At 39.3% G+C, this 18,238-nt stretch overlaps 1 pseudogene; it reads right to left on the bottom strand.

The window, feature by feature from the left end:
• Positions 1-310: 310 nt before the first annotated feature.
• Positions 311-428, bottom strand: LOC124617431 (annotated as a pseudogene).
• Positions 429-18,238: the final 17,810 nt, after the last annotated feature.

Genomic DNA, 18,238 nt, shown 5'->3' with positions numbered 1-18,238 from the left:
TGGTTTTCACTAACTTTGTATAGCTTACAAGATCGGTGCTCTCCGAAAATGCTACCAGAAATTTTGCCTCTTACGGTTAGTAACAATCGGAAATAAATTTAACTCCTTCCGAATACGCAATGAAGGCCCAACGGTACCGACCGGCCGCCGTGTCATTCTCAGCCCACGGGCGTCACTGGATGCGGATATGGAGGGGCGTATGGTCAGCACACCGCTCTCCCAGCCGTGTATCAGTTTACGACACCTGAGCCGCTACTTCTCAATCAAGTAGCTCCTCAGTTTGCCTCATAAGGGCTGAGTGCACCCCGCTTGCTAACAGCGCTCGGCAGACCGGATGGTCACCCATCCAAGTGCTAGCCCAGTCCAACAGTGCTTAACTTCGGTGATCTGACGGGAACCGCTGGTAGCACTGTGGCAAGGTCGTTGGCGACAATCGGAAATGGTAAGAATAATAAAAACTTTCGTAGGAGCTTACTGAGTTACAACAGGACTTCCAACAAATATGTATAAATTGTGGGCTACTAAAAACTGAATAGGATTTAGATCAGTGACGGATTATTTTTTCACGAATCGGAACTTCTCTGCGAGTCTACAGAGGCTGTGGTATTGACGCGGGCTTATATATATAGTCAGCAAATTTTGCCCTGTGGGAGTGATGGAAGGAATAGAGAAAAATGAAACATTATCTCAAGACCATTCCTCTTGAAAAAGGTTCAAAATTTATTTATCACAAGAAGACTTTCCTATACAATTCTGTGAACGAATATTTTAGCATCGCGCCACATTTATCCGCCCGAGCCCGCCTGCTACCGACCGCTCCGTCCAGTTGACCGCACCGCTGTGCCGACAACGGAATGCGCGAGCCGTGAGGCGACTTCCAGGACCGTGGGACTCGTAACCAGCCGAGACCGGGCGTCAACGGGGCTCGGCGCAGGAGGAAAACAGACAGCGCTGTGAAGGCGCAAATGACTGGCCACAATGGGGCGGATTCGGTTTCTGCGTCGTCTGTCCTCCTTTCAATATCGTGAATGTTTAATATGTTAGGAACAAGGCGTTCTTGGTCATTTGTAAATAAAATGAATTTGTCAAATAATGCATGTAACACAGAAATATAATAAAGAACATAGTATAAGCAACTTTTTATTGGATGGATTGTAAGGTGCATGGTTTCCGTTTTTCGTTTCCTCCTTAAACTCCACCTAGCTCCCGTCTAGAAATGCTCTTCATACCCCCTACATTTTATATTCCATTTCGTGTAATGTTCCTTGGTCATTTTCCACAAACATCGTCTTTTGCCGTACAGTTTTATAACTTCTCGATATGGTCAGTGGTACATTCGATTCCCATGCTGAAAGCAACTATAACTTTCTGTTAAGTGCGGGAAAACGCTGGAACTTTTTGAACGTGGACAGGCTCGTTGCTACAGAAATACGCACGTGTGCCGGCTGGACTGGCTCATCCGAGAATTGCAGCTGACGGCGTCAAGGCCATGTCTTAACTAATGCACAGGCAAAGATTGCAGATACTCTAGAATCCGTTGGAAATATCCTTGGCCCCTTTCTAAATGTGGCCGACTGATGCAGCTCTACGTGAGACAGTTCAGCGTAAGACACTGCGACCGACCTCTTTTGGCTTATTGTCATTATTTTCATCATTATTATTACTGTTGTTGTTGTTATTATTATGTCAGAAATACAAATCGGACAGCAAACGCCCTTCCAACGTCCAAGGATTAGAAAATATCTAGAAAGAGCAAAAAGAAGTTTACTTGAAGCTGGAGGAGGGAAGCGTCACTCGTCTGAAGATCGCATGGTATGGCAAGATTTTACACAGGTTGTAGATAGTCAAAATAAGTCTGTAGGTTTTTCGGAGTGTAGTAGCAGGGTTTTGCTATTAGGTTTCGGTGACAGCAGTATCAGCACCCGGTTGCGAAACTGATTTCCTCCAAAGCTTCTCCTAATAGTCATATCAGTAGTACTGGTCCTCCGAATGTTTCAGGGTACGAAGGTTGGTGCGTGAACATGTACAGCTGACAAGTGGACAGACGTGTACACCGAGAGAGGTGGCACAGTGGTTGGCACACATTCGGGAGGACGAAGGTTCAAGACGTCATGATTTAGGTTTTCCGTGATTTGCCTAAATCGCGTCAGGCAAATTCCGGGACAGTTCCCTTGAAAGAGCAAGGCCGACTTCCTTCCCCACCATTCCCTAATCCGATGGGACCAATGACCTAGCTGTTTGGTCCCCTCCCCCAAATCAGCCAGCAGACTAGTACACTTCAGGACATTATTTTATTCTTACGACCCATTCACTCTCGCGAGAAGTGATGCGAGAAAATCGTTCCTGTTTGTTTCAGAGTTCCCGTCATATGGAGGAAAGTGCTACAAATGTACAGGGCGGTACTGTAACTAACATTAGCAACTTAGGGAGATTTACAAGCTATCTTCTGAAGGTTACGTTCGTTACCGATCAGCAGGCAAACGTGAAAAAAATCACTAGAGATCTGTTGTCGCCGTACATAAGACCACTCCTTCAGTACCGTTGTACGCCATATCCTTGACAATAAATGGTTGTAGGAATATGTTCAACCATCGTTGGAATCAACAAAGCACATCGTAACTTATTTGAAACGGAGTTGCCATGTGAAAAACGCTGCTGTAATTTATCGTCAAGCACCACGTTCACATTCGTTGGAATACATTGTGCGTCATGCTAAAATCCGTGTTTAGGCAGCATGAACAAATTGCTGAAATTTTACATGAATTTGGAAAAATACAATTGTTTGGGAAACGGGATTACCACGTATTGGGCACACTTTTTCAGTTTCTTGAAATATCAACTGCAGATTGCATGAAAATGCTATGAGGCGAAGCGGCCATTTGGATGCTCTTTAATAACTTTTTGATGTCTTGACCACACCCTTTATTATCCGGGGAATCGAGATTTTGTTCCTGATCTTATAGCCATCAGTTATTTTAATGAAACACCGGATTTAGAGTACTGCGTTCTTAAATATTGTGTGAAGTGAAAATCTGCTTGCCAACTGGCCGCAGAGATTTTGTTCGGCGTCCGCAACAGTGTGATGCCCGGCGGGCATGTCTGAAGTTCAGATCCTGCACCAAATAGGCAGCACAAGAACCTCAGACCGGTCAGAAGAAAATAAGACACAGAAGAAGATTAAAAAATTGGACGAGCGAAGCTGAAAACGTCATTAGACAAAATAACTAGATAATTTTCAGTATTCTGCAAAAAAGTCTAAAAGAGGTATGAAATATAAAAAGCAATTAAGTAAAGAAGTAAATAAATCACCTAACTATGGCGTAGAACAGTACTGAAGCAGTGGTTGTTATATGTAAGGCGACAAAATGTCTCCAGCGATTTTTTCACATTTTCCCGCTGATCGGTAACGAACGTAACCTTCAAGCGATAGCTTGAAAATATCTCTGACTTGCTTATGTTAGTTACAGTATCATCCTGTACATTCGCAGCACGACAGAAGTCTTAAGATGAATTTAAAGTCAAATAGAGGGTGACGTTCAAGGCAGACAGAAACTTCCTAAGAAAATCGCAATACATCTCGAAAAATCGGAGGGATAATCAATATAAAATGTAAGATTAAATAGGGTGAGCATGAAAAGCAAAAGCGACCCTGTATTTCACATATTTCGTGCCAGTCCTAACATGTGGTTCAGAAACATGCATTCCACTAAAAACAGACCTCAGCAGAATTCAGGCAACAGAAATGAGACTCATTAGAACTTTGAACCAAATAGAAAAGACAAAATCAAGGATGAAGTCGTTAGAAAAGTAGCTGATATTGCGGTTTCTGTTACCAGCGTCATAAAGAAACGTAGGCCTCAGTGGTATGGGTACATAATGAGAATAAACAGCCAAAGACATGCCAAAAGGTACTTCAGCCTTAACCTCGTAGGATGAAAGTCATCGGGGAGACCAAGAAAACGCTGGATAGAGAATGTAAGACCAGAAGTGGAGAAGAAAGGTCACAAATGGCAAGCTGTCCTGGAACGGAAGGTGTATGAAGACAGAAGATGGAAAGCGCTTTTACACCACACCCTGGAAACTGATGTTGGAAAACGATAACGATGATGATGACAGTGAACACTACGAGGAGCTATGATACAGTATGTGAAAGGAGAGGTAGATGAAACCGGGTATAGGTACTTGTTACCGACTCAATCGTAGCTGCACATTTCAACAACTGTAGCTTAAAGAAGGGCCTTTAAAATGCATTTCGGGATGGGAAAAGGAAAATTTATATGAAATAGTTGAAATAATTTATTCGGACGTGTCCGAAAGAACAGACACCTATTTCAATGCAGATGCATAACATTGTTCCTTCCCATGTGTGAAAACAGTGAGGCTGGGTGCACTGGGGGAAATGCACGGGGCCACAACATCAGTACTGAGCAACACTTGGGAATTTTGGTCGGATGCGAAGGGAGTTCGGATGGCTGAGGCGGTTAAGGCAACCGTTCTAGAGAAGCAGAACATGCGGATTCGAGTCCTGGTGATGTAGAAATTTTCAAGTGTAGCTGTCGCATTATTTTACCCCAAAGACATCTGGTTATGAACGTAAGGCAACTTACGTCCTCTATTGTAATGTATGTGCCGGAGATTGTTTACTTGCATGGTCCAATAGCAGAACATAACTAATTGATAGTCGCTGTTAACTGCCGGGGTGTCCTACTCATGTTTCACATACAAATTAGACATAAATTATTTTATTTTTCTCGATATCAGTGAAAAATAGTTGTTGTGCAAAAAAGTATGTACCCTTACGAAACATCCTGTTTGCAAATCCGGGAATCATAAACCAACTCTTGCTTTTTGCCAGCAATGTTTATATTGTGAACCGTGCCTCGACGAAACCATCGATAAGAGAATTACTCGCGAAAGAGCGTATGTCCACTGCAGAATGAAAGAATGACTGTGGGAATATTCAGCTTGAAGAAAATACAGCGGTACAGATAGACAGTGCTCATTTGCTACGAAGCTGATGCACATGACGCGGCATTTCGGTATCGGTATTTGTTCTGTTGAGAAGATCGACGTGGAACGCAGCGAACTAGTTAGCTGTGCATTCAAGCTGTGCCGAGGGAACGTCAGTGTTCGAGAGCCCGAGGAAGCTCGTTAAGTGCTAATTCAGTAGCTGCCCTTTAACTGGAGGCCCAATATGCGGCTCATGGTTTAGGATGTACCTGTCAATTAGCGAGATGTGTTGCTCGGACTGTAAGCCAGATATGGAATGTGGCCGGAGAAAATACACACACACACACACACACACACACACACACACACACTCACACACGCACACACACTACGAGGTCAAATGACAGCGTCAGAAAATCCGCGCTGCACTTACACTAGTGTATACGGTAGAAGAGGCATATTGACACATCCAGGCAAATGATGTCTAAAAGAACATGAACCTGTACTCAAAATATTTTTCGCCACAGGAATTCGAAAATGACAGTACTAAAACTCATCAACTACTGTTCAAATTTAGCCCTTAATGCATGTCATGTCTCCCGAAAATATTCCATCCAACGGTTTTTCACACTCCATTAGTTCTTGTTGTGTATTTTAATTACAAACCAGTTTTAGAATCTAGCAGAGTTTTCCAAGGAACGGTTTTAAGTCGTTGAAAAAATTCAAACATTATCGACAAAAAAGCGGTTTCGCAGATACGATAATTCTAACAGAATTATGTCCATTTTAATAACATGCAAACTTGACCATGCAACTACGAGTTATATCCAAAGGGTGCGCCATAGTGGAACTGCTCAAGGTGTAAAGTCTATGCCAAATGTTTAGGATCAAAAATAAGTAGGCGACAGAAACAAAGTTTGAGGTAAGAAATTGTGGGAAATTAATATTTCTGGTGGTACAGGTTCTAACGTCACTCCAACTGCAATTCATGCTAAAATAATTCTCATTTCATGTAGCTTTTACAGTGGAATACCTAGCTTTGAACCATCGAAACTCCTCCACCAATTAAGTCCATTAGGGAATGTATATTGCAATTTCCCTGGATTTCACATGTGATGCAAACTTGGATGTTAAAATAATATTTTTCAAAACACATCTGAATCCTTTCAACAGCTGATGTATTTTCTGTAAGCATTTAAAAGGTGTTCACATATAAACGGTTTTCTGTAAACATGACAGAAAAAACAATGACTGGTACAGACTTTATGTCATTATAACCGACAAACTGCGACTGATTTCAATTGCTTTCCGCTGCTAAATATGTACCTTACCTTAACAATATATGTTCTTGAGCTTATTCTCAAAAACAAATATATTTACTGATTTATAATCAAAAGGTAATGATTTACAACAAACTTTTAGTACAATTTTAAAGACAATAAATGGTGATTCACTCTGAATACATTTCCAAGTATTGTTCTCTCGAATTTTGAGTGGAAATTTGGTTCTGAAGTTACAATAACAATACCTATAGTAAAATCATTAAATACATCTTAATTCCACGTTAGATTTTACTCGTAACATTAAATGAGGTGCAGTACAAAATGCAAAAACCGAATTTCAGGTTTGAGTTCTGTATGATAATTTTGTGGTATCAAAATGACCGAAAATGAACAGTGTTTACATAAGAAAGTTCGAGAACTGTTAAGGAAAAAGTTAATTACAAGTGTCCTAATAGGTTTTTCATTATTGACATGACATATAAAGTGCACAAGTCACATTAAATATATCACATGACTCACAAACGTTCCAGAAGTCTGTTTTTTTAGATAAGTTGAAATTTATGTATTTTGCTAATTTTTGTTTTTTCTTAACACATAGATATTTTAGCTAACATTCAGCAAGACTGTAAAAATGCAATCACGAGAATGAAATTATAAATTTTGATGAAACTTACAACAACACATAAATTCAAAACATCAAATTTTCTAGTTATAACTTTCTTTTAATTATAGTTAAATGATCTGAAATAACGTTAATAATCTTTATTCGGTATATAAGTGAACCATACAGTTTAATTTGCTGATAGAAATTAAAAAGAACCACACTTTCTAACTTCTGTCCATTACGTATTGTGGATCAGGTAATATACAATCTGTTAAACTTGTAGATGTACCAAAGCATTCTTTAACTACCCTATAGCGAGTCCGATTAAATAGCTCCCCCCACAGAACGTACAGTTATTAAAGAGAAGTGAGAATGTTATATTCCTATTCTAAAGATGTGAAAAGTAATGACTGATTTGTGATCTGGACATTTACATTTCTAATAACATATAACTTGAACCGTGAACATTATGTGTTACTGTTGTTAATACATCAATGAATACAAAATGTACGATCTTGTAACACAAAAAATGTACATTTTTGTTAATTCTCTGAATTGTTACTTGGTAAGGCTATGTCTTCCTCGACTTTGATGTATTCTTTTGTTGTTCATTATTTGTAACACCTGACAGTACATTAGATCTGAAGCCTCTGTCTCTCCATGTTGTGGCTGTTAGCGCTTCTTACATGACTGGCACCATTGCTGCAATAGCACAGTCCACTATTATCGCACAACATAACATGTCTGTTCTGTGTTGCGATAGGCACATGGGATACAGCCTCTGGTACTAGGTACTCATTTGAAAATTATAGAAAATGAGTACATTGCCACTAGGTATGGTCAATTTACAGAATTATTAAAGAAAATAACCTACTACTTTAAAAGATAAAATAATGCTTCAAAACATATAGTACTTACTTTACATAGATACATTTATGACAGCAAAATATTTCAAATAAATTAAAAAGTCTTGTGATCTCAAAATGTGAATCTAAGATTAACTTTTGAATATCTAGAAATTTTACTATATTTGATATCACTATGTTAGCATAATAGCAAAATTACGGAATTCATGTCCTTTATAAATGGATCAAAGAGCAAAATTCATTCATTATTTAAAAATATACAACATTCCTTAATCAGTATAGGCAACATGATGCATACATACATACAAAAGCACAAAAAGATATAATATAGAAGAAAATATATATAAAACTATGTATACATCACTTACTATTCACAAGGTAACATTTCTCCATGTATTTTGTTTTTTCTTCTGTTACATTATTTGTTCCCCTTTGGGGGCTGTTCAGTTGGTTTCAGTTCTAGCACATTTTGTAGCGCCAAGGCTCCACCAGATCTTGTGTGCACAAGTCTGTATGCATTAGGATGTGGATTGACTCGAACATGAAAAGGCCCCATACGAACATCAAAAAATTTCTTTCATTCACTGCTTATAGATTTTAACTTCTCATGGCTCTTCACTAACACCACACCATTGATTTTGAATTTTCTAGCTTCTCCTTTTCTATCATGCCTCTCTTTTCTAATTTTCCCCTGTGATTCAATTGTTATTTCAAAATTTCTTTCCTCTCTTGGGAGCTCGATTTTACATTCTGTAAACCCTATTGCCTCACTCATCAAGTTAGGTGGTCTTCTATCAAACTGTATTTCATAGGGAGAACAGCACATTAATGTATGCTGTAGATTGTTTATGTTATAAAATTTATCAACATATTCAATCCAATTGGCATAGTTTCTGTAAGAGTAAGAGCGAAATAACCTTCAAGTCTCGCACATGTATCATTCAACTGGATTTCCTACTGGATGGTAAGCTGACACATGTTCAATGTCTTCTAAATCTGGAAACTTTTTCAAAGTGCCAGAAGTAAACTACGTTCTATTGTCTGATAAGATTTTCTTAGGTCTTCCGACATTAACAGAATAATGACCTCTAATTTTGTGGATAATGTTCTTACCTGAAGTTTTCCTCAGTGGATGTGGTTTTATAAACTTAGAAAACACATCAGCCACTACAAAAATGTGACAAAAATAACCTCTTGATTTTGGCAATGCACCATTTAGGTCGATGGCTACAGGTTCATGACGTTCTTTGGATAGCCGGTCGGTGTGGCCGAGCGGTTCTAGGCGCTACAGTCTGGAACCGCGGGACCGCTACGGTCGCAGGTTCGAATCCTGCCTCGAGCATGGATGTGATGTCCTTAGGTTAGTTAGGTTTAAGTAGTTCTAAGTTCTAGGGGACTGATGACCTCAGAAGTTAAGTCTCGTAGTGCTCAGAGCCATTTTGATCTTTGGATAGAATGTTCGGCATGAAACCCCTTAGAGTCTGGTTCGCTACCTTTACTCTTGAGCATCTGTCACAAGTGGCCAATAGTTTTCTAATTCTGCTAGTGATATTATAGAAATACAATTTGTTAATATTTTGTATATATTTCACAGCAAAGCAGTATCCAAAACATTCATGTGCAAACCGATTTAGTACACCAATATACTGCTCAGGCCAGCACAACTTCCAGATGACACTGTTAATACTATGTCTTCTGAGTAAAATTCCCTTATATACTTCGTAGTACTCCCCTACTTTATCATGTCCCTGTTTCCCTGATAGCTTTTTACTAGTTTCCAGTTTTTTTGTGGTTTTGATTCCTTCTGATGTCATTGCAGATGTCCATAATCTGTTGCTCTCTATTTACTCCTTCCAGATATATAACATTGTACTCTTTTTCACGTTCTCCACGTCCATGCTCAGAATCACCCCCTACTGGAACTCTTGAGCAAGCATCTGCTATTATACTATCTTATCCCTTAGACGCTTGAATGTATAGTGCAAGAAAAGTGACCTCCTGGTTATTCTGCCATGATGTAGTTTAGATTGTTGTGTATATATCAATGCATTATGGTCTGTATACACAATCATCTGTCCAAATAAGTAGCTTTTGAATTTTATGAATGTTCAGTAAATTTCCAAAAGTTTCTTCTCTGTCACAGTGTATAATTTTTTAATGTTTCCGAAGAGGATGGCTGGCAAAAGCAATAGATCAGTGTTAAATTTTATAGTCAGTTTCAGCTTCTTGGAATATATGGGCTCCAAAGCCATAATCACTACTGTCTGCCATGATACAAAAAGATAGTGACAAATCAAGTCTGTACAAGATCTTACTATTACACGACTGTCTGGCACTCACTATCCCACACCAATTTTAAATTCTTTTCCCAAAGTTTATTTACGCTAGGTGAGTTCAAAGCTTGGGTGTTCAGAAAGTTTCGGTAGAATCTACATATGCCATAAAACGACTCAAGCTGCTTCTTGGGAAATTTAGCTATGGCTTCAAGTTTCTCAGGATCTGGTAGAATAGCCTGTTCTGAAACACTGTGACCCAAATATTTCAGTCTTTTAATGCCAAATTTACACTTTACCAATTTCAAAGACATTCCCCCGTCTTTCCAAAGAAATCTACTTCATAAATCCCTCCTAGCCCGCAGTCCCAATCAGAACGCTTGAGCGCCACCCCACTTGCGCCAGTGAAATCATGCGTTCCCAACTATCACTACACAGTCATACTAAAAATCTGCTTAATGGACCACCAATTCATTAGGAATAAATATAGAAGGTATGACTCTTATATCTTATGATTGTCTTGCTACCAAACACTGTATACTATTTATAAAAGTCTACATATAAATAACTTACAAAGTAGGTAGTGCTTTCACACTTATATCAAATGGTCATGATGAAACATACACAGTATATGAATAAATGATCTTTAACTGCTCTATCGAAATGTTCTCACCCTCAGTCTACTGATATCAACACATCATATTAATACATTTCTGTCTTTTAAATGACAGTTGTTTTTAATGGTGGCCATGCAGACTATTTTTTAAACAAATGACATATTAATTATCAGTCTTTACAAATACAGTAGGATAATGTACAGTACGATATGAGGCATGTCTAGCTACATTCATTCATTTTGTGACTGTGGCGAATTCAGTGATCTGATGCATTTTATTAATAAAGGTATAAAATTGTTAATATCTCAGTAAATAAAGTAACTACAAATTTGAGGCATTGGGGAGTTATAGCTGTAGTGTTGCGCTATCGCCACGAACCTTGTTTATTAAATGTTATGTAGCGTTCAGCAGTTATTAATTTTCATTGATCCTTTTCATAACATTCGTTTACTGTGGACGCCAAACTCATAGCTTTTTAGATGCGTACACTATTCATACTCCAGTGGGTGCATCTCAGTACCGTGATTGTGCTGGTATGGTTGTATGTAATTGTGCTGCAACGAACCATCGAATTAATACAGAATTAAGAATGTTTGAATGTCACCATATTCTACCATTACACACGTTTGCTACACTATCCCTTTCTCTTTGCTGGCCAAAAGCTCACCCTGGCCACCGGCTTCTATGGGAAAAACTGTCAATTACCCGCCTCGGGCCATTCCTTTGCTGGCAATTTCTAAGCCATCTTCTTAGGTCTCGCTCCCGTTGCTAACCCCACTGGTCAAGCACAGTCCAGCCAAATCCTTACTTCAATATCTGAAAACTTAAAGTGGAAAAATTCTCGTTATCATACCGCTCATTTCGCACATCTCCATCTCCTGACATTCAGTAGCATGAATTTTGAGCACTTAAAACTAAGCGTATCCTACATCTGCTTCAGACCAAAAGTGTGACATAACTTTGTGGTGTGTATGAAAAAAAATGGAGTGTCATAGGAAACGATATAATGTGAACCTGACCTAACACACATAAATACACAGTAAACATAAAATAAGTTGTACAAGTCTGACATATCAATTAAATGCCAGTATAAACCAGGATCAAAGCAATGATTAGCATTTTAGTCTGAGCCTTTCACATCATGGGGTCATTTTAACTGTAAGCCTTTGCTTGTGTTATAAGATACCTTCTCTCATCCAACTTCAGTTCGTTGCACAATTTAATGTTTTACCATCTCGTCGCACTGCTCCCACAAATGCGTCGTTACGCAGCGACCGTCGGGACTGAAGATTAAAGTATTGGAATAAGACTCTGGAATAGATTCCCGTAATGATATGGTACTACAAAACCCGATGGAGTTTGCCCTGAACACGTTGCCCAATGGAATCGATGTATACACAACCTAAATATTAACGCAAAATGAATTAAGACATTGCCCGAATACCCTTGAATTATAGTGTTAATCCTTCCGTCATTCATCCCATGCTCGCACTAGAAAACCTGGTTTTAGGGTTAGAGGAATCCATCCGACAGACAAGCAAGAATTATTAACCACGCAATTTTGCAGGCTACAAATACTCAAGAGGTAGTAAATGAGAAGCCGTTTCACTGATCATCATTGAACGTAACGCGCATAAAATTTAAAAAAAAACATGTTATTTCACGTGTTAGACCGTAGGAATGTTAGTAGTATATTAATGACTTGTAATGCATGAGAAACTGGCAATATGATAACATATAAAGAGGAAGAAAGTACACAACATTGGTGCGGGAGATAGCGTGTAATGTGGCGTGACTGATATATGGAGATCGACAGATAGAGATATGTGTTGGCTTGCTACATAAGTGAAGTGCGAATTTCTGTGAAGGTAATATGTAGTATTAAGGGCAGATTAATTGGAGTGGCTTCCATTTATCATATACACTTTTCAATGGTTTGTGGGTATATACAGACGTTCGAATACTAATGCTAGATTAACCGTAAATACGTTCTAAGTACGATTTGTCGTATAAATTTTGCAAGGGTTTGTGGGTACACATACAGATGTTAGGATGCTGATGCTGGATTAACCGTAAGTATATTCAAAAAGGGAACTTTACTTGAGAATAAAAACATTTATGAGTGTATTAAGTTCTATGTACAGCATAGCCTATATGTTAAAGAACGTCCAGTGAGGAGGAACCTATGGACAGTTTTTATTTCAAAGTTGTAAAGTTACATGTTTTAATGCTGACCAGACTGACTATTCGTTAAATAAATTAGACATTAATTATCGGTTTACACAAATGCAACATCGATATATATAATACGCTATGAGACTTGCCCTGCTCCATTCATTTACTCTGTGACTCTGGTGGATTCGATGATCTGATACGTTTGATTAACACGTATGCATACCAATAATATAAGTGTGACAGTAACATTGTTACACTTTAATCACTAAACTGGGGTCAACAGAAGCGTCCGATCTTACCCGTCGGCTTTGACCCGTGACGTAAGCGTGTTGTGGTGTGTGACGTCATTACGGCGCGGAGTTTGATTTGCGATTGTGGCGTGTTTGTAGATGTCTTGTTTTTGTTTGTCGTGCTCTCTGGTGGTGTGTTCATGGTTTTCGTTTGTTTCGTTTGTTTCGTGTGGTGGGGTCAGTTTTCTGTTGCTCAGGTGTTGGATTTGAAGCGGAATTTCTATTAGTGAGTTAATGGTTAATTTAATGCTCATTGCTGTACGTCGGGTGAGTTTGTTATTGAGTGTATTTGGTTGTGGTTTTTTGTTCAGGAATGGATATGAAAGACCGCCTTAACAGTGTTCGGTTGAGGGCGATGATGGGGGAGACAGCTTTAGAGCTGATTAAATTTCTTCAGCTATTTGGCTTAATTGCCGAGGTCGTGAAGTGCGGTGTGTGCCGTGAACCTATGAAATTGGTTAAAGTTTTTTTTTTTTGGTTATTTATGTATGTTTTGTGTATTGGGTATAGGTTGGAAACATCCGATCTCACGCGTCGGCTTTGACCCGTGACGTAAGGGACCTACACATTGATCTGTAGCGTAGCCCTGAATACGAGGTTAGGTTGGGAGTTTTTTTTTGGAATGCGGCCGCGGCAGCGGCCGCCTATGATTCGAAAATATTGATTTGACACTAATGAACATGTATACGTAATATGAAGCAATTTGATGAACATATTGATCTGTAGCGTAGCCCACTTGAGGTTAGGTTTGGAGTTTTTTTTTTGGAATGCGGCCGCGGCAGCGGCCGCCTATGATTCGAAAATATTGATTTGACACTAATGAACATGTATACGTAATATGAAGCAATTTGATGAACATATTGATCTGTAGCGTAGCCCACTTGAGGTTAGGTTGGGAGTTTTTTTTTGGAATGCGGCCGCGGCAGCGGCCGCCTATGATTCGAAAATATTGATTTGACACTAATGAAGCCTGTGGGGGGATGGGGGGGCACTGCAGACTCCCCCCACCGCATAACGACACATGATGATCAAATTTTGAAAAAAAATGAAAATTTTTTTCCGTACCTGCTAAACTGCATAAGTGCCGATGTATGTAGGTGTAAGGGAAGCTTTCGTTTCTTAGTTTTCTATTGGGGGATGTGATCGGTAGGTTCTGTTGAGCTATATAGGTTAAGGGAAGTGTCCGATTATGGATAGGAATGTGTTTTTTGGTATTTGGTCAGTTTTGTGATGTTGATTTATTTCGTTGTTTTGCGTGGTTTTGAATGGCGGTCGGTGGCTACATTTCCGTATATTTAGTTTCTCCGCACCCAAAAACCCCTAATTTCCCACGCTTGTCCCGTTACAGTCATTAGGCTTTTTGTGAAACTTGTGTATTTCAGTGTTTACAATACGTATGCGATGTTTTTATATCCGCCATATTGGAATTGTTTATAGTCGTTTCCGCGGTATTTGTGACGTCATGGGTCAAAGCCGACGGGTAAGATAGGACGCTTCTGTATTTCCCTAAACTGTTAAACCCATCTTGATAAAATTTGGTATGGAGATAGCTTGAACATTGAGGAAGAACGCAGGCTACCTTAGAAAGTGTGCAGTACAACGTATTCACTGATTTGAAGAATATAAACCGAAATATAGAACAATAACTACTCTTCCGAAATGCTATTTACACATGGACTTCAGAACTTTATGAAAATTTGTGATAATGCTTTTATCATTTGATGCGTTCCACATAATACGGTTCAACACAATGAATATAATGTTTATACAGTCGTTTACACTGTTAAACGATAGTTCCATGCTAATATCAGTCCACACCCGTCACATTTTAGCTACTGAGCGTCGTGATAGCTTATAACTTGCTTGTTGCGTTCAAATTTGCGTGAACAGCTCCTGGCCATGCGGTTAACGTTGCTGATTTACGATTGTGGGCGTCTCGATTTAAAAAAAAAATAAATAAAAAAATAAAAAAAAGAGGGAGAGAGAGAAAAATAAATAAAATTCAGATACCGCTCAGGTCGAGTTTTTTTCTGCTCGTGTCAGATGTGTGCGTTTTTCTCATCATCATTTAATCATCATCTCCGGTGCAAGTCACCGCAATGGCGTCAAATAAAAAGATGCACCAAGTTCCCGAACATTCCAGTTGGGATCTCCCAGCCAATAAAATCGTACGCACATTTCACTTCATTTAAGTGATACACGAGTGCAGCTATGGTTAACAGCGAGAATACAATGCATGTTAAATCTATGTCAACCCATTCTTCCATACTAATGTTACAAATGCGAAATTAACTCTGTCTGTTATGTTTTCATGACTAAGCCGCTGAACCAATATTCATAAAATTTGGAGTGCAATAAAAACGATAGGCTGCCTTACAAAGTATAGTGTGTGGTACAAGATATTTATTCATTTGAAGAATATTACGCAAATGATGGAAAAATATTTACTCTTTGAAAACTCTGTTTACGCTTTCACTTTTCAACACTATCATATTTGTTGAAAATGCTTTTATTGTTTGACATACACTATGTAATATGATTCAACGTAATCAGTACAATGCTTATTCAATTCTCAATGTATTTAATCCATACTTTCATACTAATAACCAATATTATGAACTGCGAGTTGCAACTCATCCTGTTACGTTTTCACGACGTTGCCGTTTAACCGATTCCAATGGTATTTGATATGGAGATATCTTGAAACCTGACGAACACCATAAGCTATTTTAGAAAGTTGTATCTTTTTGAATATTATTAACATTTTTAAATGACCTGCAGAATTTTGGTGGAGATGCGACAACAAAATAGGACGGTAAGCCCGAGACACATACTTTGAACTACTACTATAAGCTTCGCAAACGAAAATCTGATTTAGCGCATAATTCTAAGATAGCTCAAGCTGCGGAACTTACCCAAATCCCACTAATATCAGAGCAATCTCAGTCCGCCGGAACTTGTATGCAGAATGTAAGGCGGCCTTATAGAACTACTTAAACCTAACTAACCTAACGACATCACACACATCCATGCCCGAGGCAGGATTCGAACCTGCGACCGTAGCGGCCACGCGGCTCCATACTGAAGCGCCAGAACCGCCGGCCAGTCACGAACCCGTCGCATTTTAGACGCCCTGCGTCGAGCGCGTCTTACAGCTTCTAAGACTCTTGAGGATTCACGACGACGGCATCATTTAAGGGCTGTGCGAAAAACACTGGTTCGCACCTTTACGTGTGGAACGTGAAAGGCTTTAAGTGATGCTCCATTTGATTATGTTCTATTAACTGACTATATTAGTAATAAATTAGTGATCATAGAGGGATGGATCAAAAATATAGGCACCGTAGCGCATTAAAATGGAAGGGAGAAAATGATGGGATGTGTTGCTCGGGTGGCAATATCTCACATCCACTACTCGAAGAGCCAGAGAAACCCCTGTAAATTCTACTTCTCCACGAATGTAATGAATCGAGGCAGTTTTTAAGTTTAATTAGAAAGTGTATGGCATGCTTTTAGTTTCGACATCCAGCAAAATAAGAGAAACACATCCTTTATTTACCTACCTTTCACTATTCCATAAGATTTTTTATACATGTGTCTCTACACCACTATGTACACACAGATGTATCGTAAACTTGCTACGTTACTTACTCACCATCACTTGTCGTAACAAAACTGCTTAAATGCGAGCAAAGCTGCAGATAACAGCTAGTAAAGATTTAAAAGTAATAATAACTCAAGAAATAAAATCATTATAAAGTTGAAACGTTGGATAATTATAGCAGTAATGCTAAGCTATCACCCCTTACCTGGTTTGTTAATATATCCTGTGATGTCTGGCAGTTATTATTTTCGTTGTTAATTAACTATCACTAATATATGCAGGTATATTTGCATTCGTGCTACGACGAACCACTAATTATTACAGAATTAAATATGGTTGGCGGTCACCATATTCCTACAGGTGGCCAACACCGCCATTATATACTTTTCTTACATTACCCCATGAATGTTGCCGGCCAGAACCTCACCCAGGCCGCCAGCTTCCATGGGAAAAACAGTCGACTACCCCCCTCTGACTGCCCCTTTGTCGGAGAGCTCGAGGCCGTCCTCTTAAGACCCTCCTCCGTTGTTGCTCCCACCGGTCAAACACAACGCGGCTAAAGCTTACTTTCAAAACTTTAAACCTTAAGGTGACCTAATTCTCGCCAGCATATTGGTCATCTCACACTTGGAAAGCAGTACTCAACTATCTGTAATGTACTCACGGCAGATATGTTTCTACGGGGTTACGTGAAGTATTGTTGTTTGGTAGCGCAGCAGAAGCAGTTCGAGGAACTGGTTGGTAGCGTCCAGGCTGCCTATCTCGCTGTACAACGTACTGCAGTGATATCTGAGAGAGTGTGGCAGGCTTTTACGCAACGCTGTAACACATAGACTTCGTGAGGTAATTGTTCCCTTCAATAGTTGTTGTCAGCTTAAGGAATTGCTACAAGGCGTTAGTTGTTTATGTTAATGAAAGGCCAAGTATTTACTTCCTACTATGTAATTCATTACCTAAAAATACTCAGTTCAGCATTCTGTATCATCTGTATGTCACTCTAGTGGTGCGGTACTCTCTTTAGGTAATGATCGTTACAGCATATTGGATTAACAAAAAGACTGGTAGGTATGTGATGAGGGCCAAGCTCTAAAGGACCTCGACAACTATGCATTGATCTTATAGAGTGTCTTATCTGGTTACCGAGTGTGTGGCCGTAACACAGGCAAGTGGTGAACTGTCGTTTATATTGCGGCATTACCTTTCATGCAATTCTGGGAGGTATAGGCCTAGTGAAAAGGTCTGTGCGTGGTTAGTATTTAAGTGGCGAATGGGAAAAAAACACGGGCAATCAGACGACTCATTGGTTTTCATCTTCCAGATCGTCAGTCTCTTTTCAAGAGAATGTTCAACTGATTTCCTAAGACCTTCAGCTTTTTCTGAGGAGCTGCACGAATTTCCCCGAGAAACATGATCAATTTATGATGCTGCTTGACAAAAAAGGAAGTTATTAAGAAAACGTAAGTGGATGACTGCACAAGATCGTACACCTACAGAGCTTCTGTGGGTATGTAAATGATTAGAGTTTTAATTCTCTGCGACAGGTAAAACGGCCACCAGAGTGTCTTAGTGTGGTTCG

The sequence above is a fragment of the Schistocerca americana genome, chromosome 5 (assembly GCF_021461395.2).
Source record: "Schistocerca americana isolate TAMUIC-IGC-003095 chromosome 5, iqSchAmer2.1, whole genome shotgun sequence".
NCBI lineage: Eukaryota > Metazoa > Arthropoda > Insecta > Orthoptera > Acrididae > Schistocerca > Schistocerca americana.
Note: the sequence above shows the minus strand (reverse complement) of the source record. Positions and strands in the feature narration are given on the sequence as shown.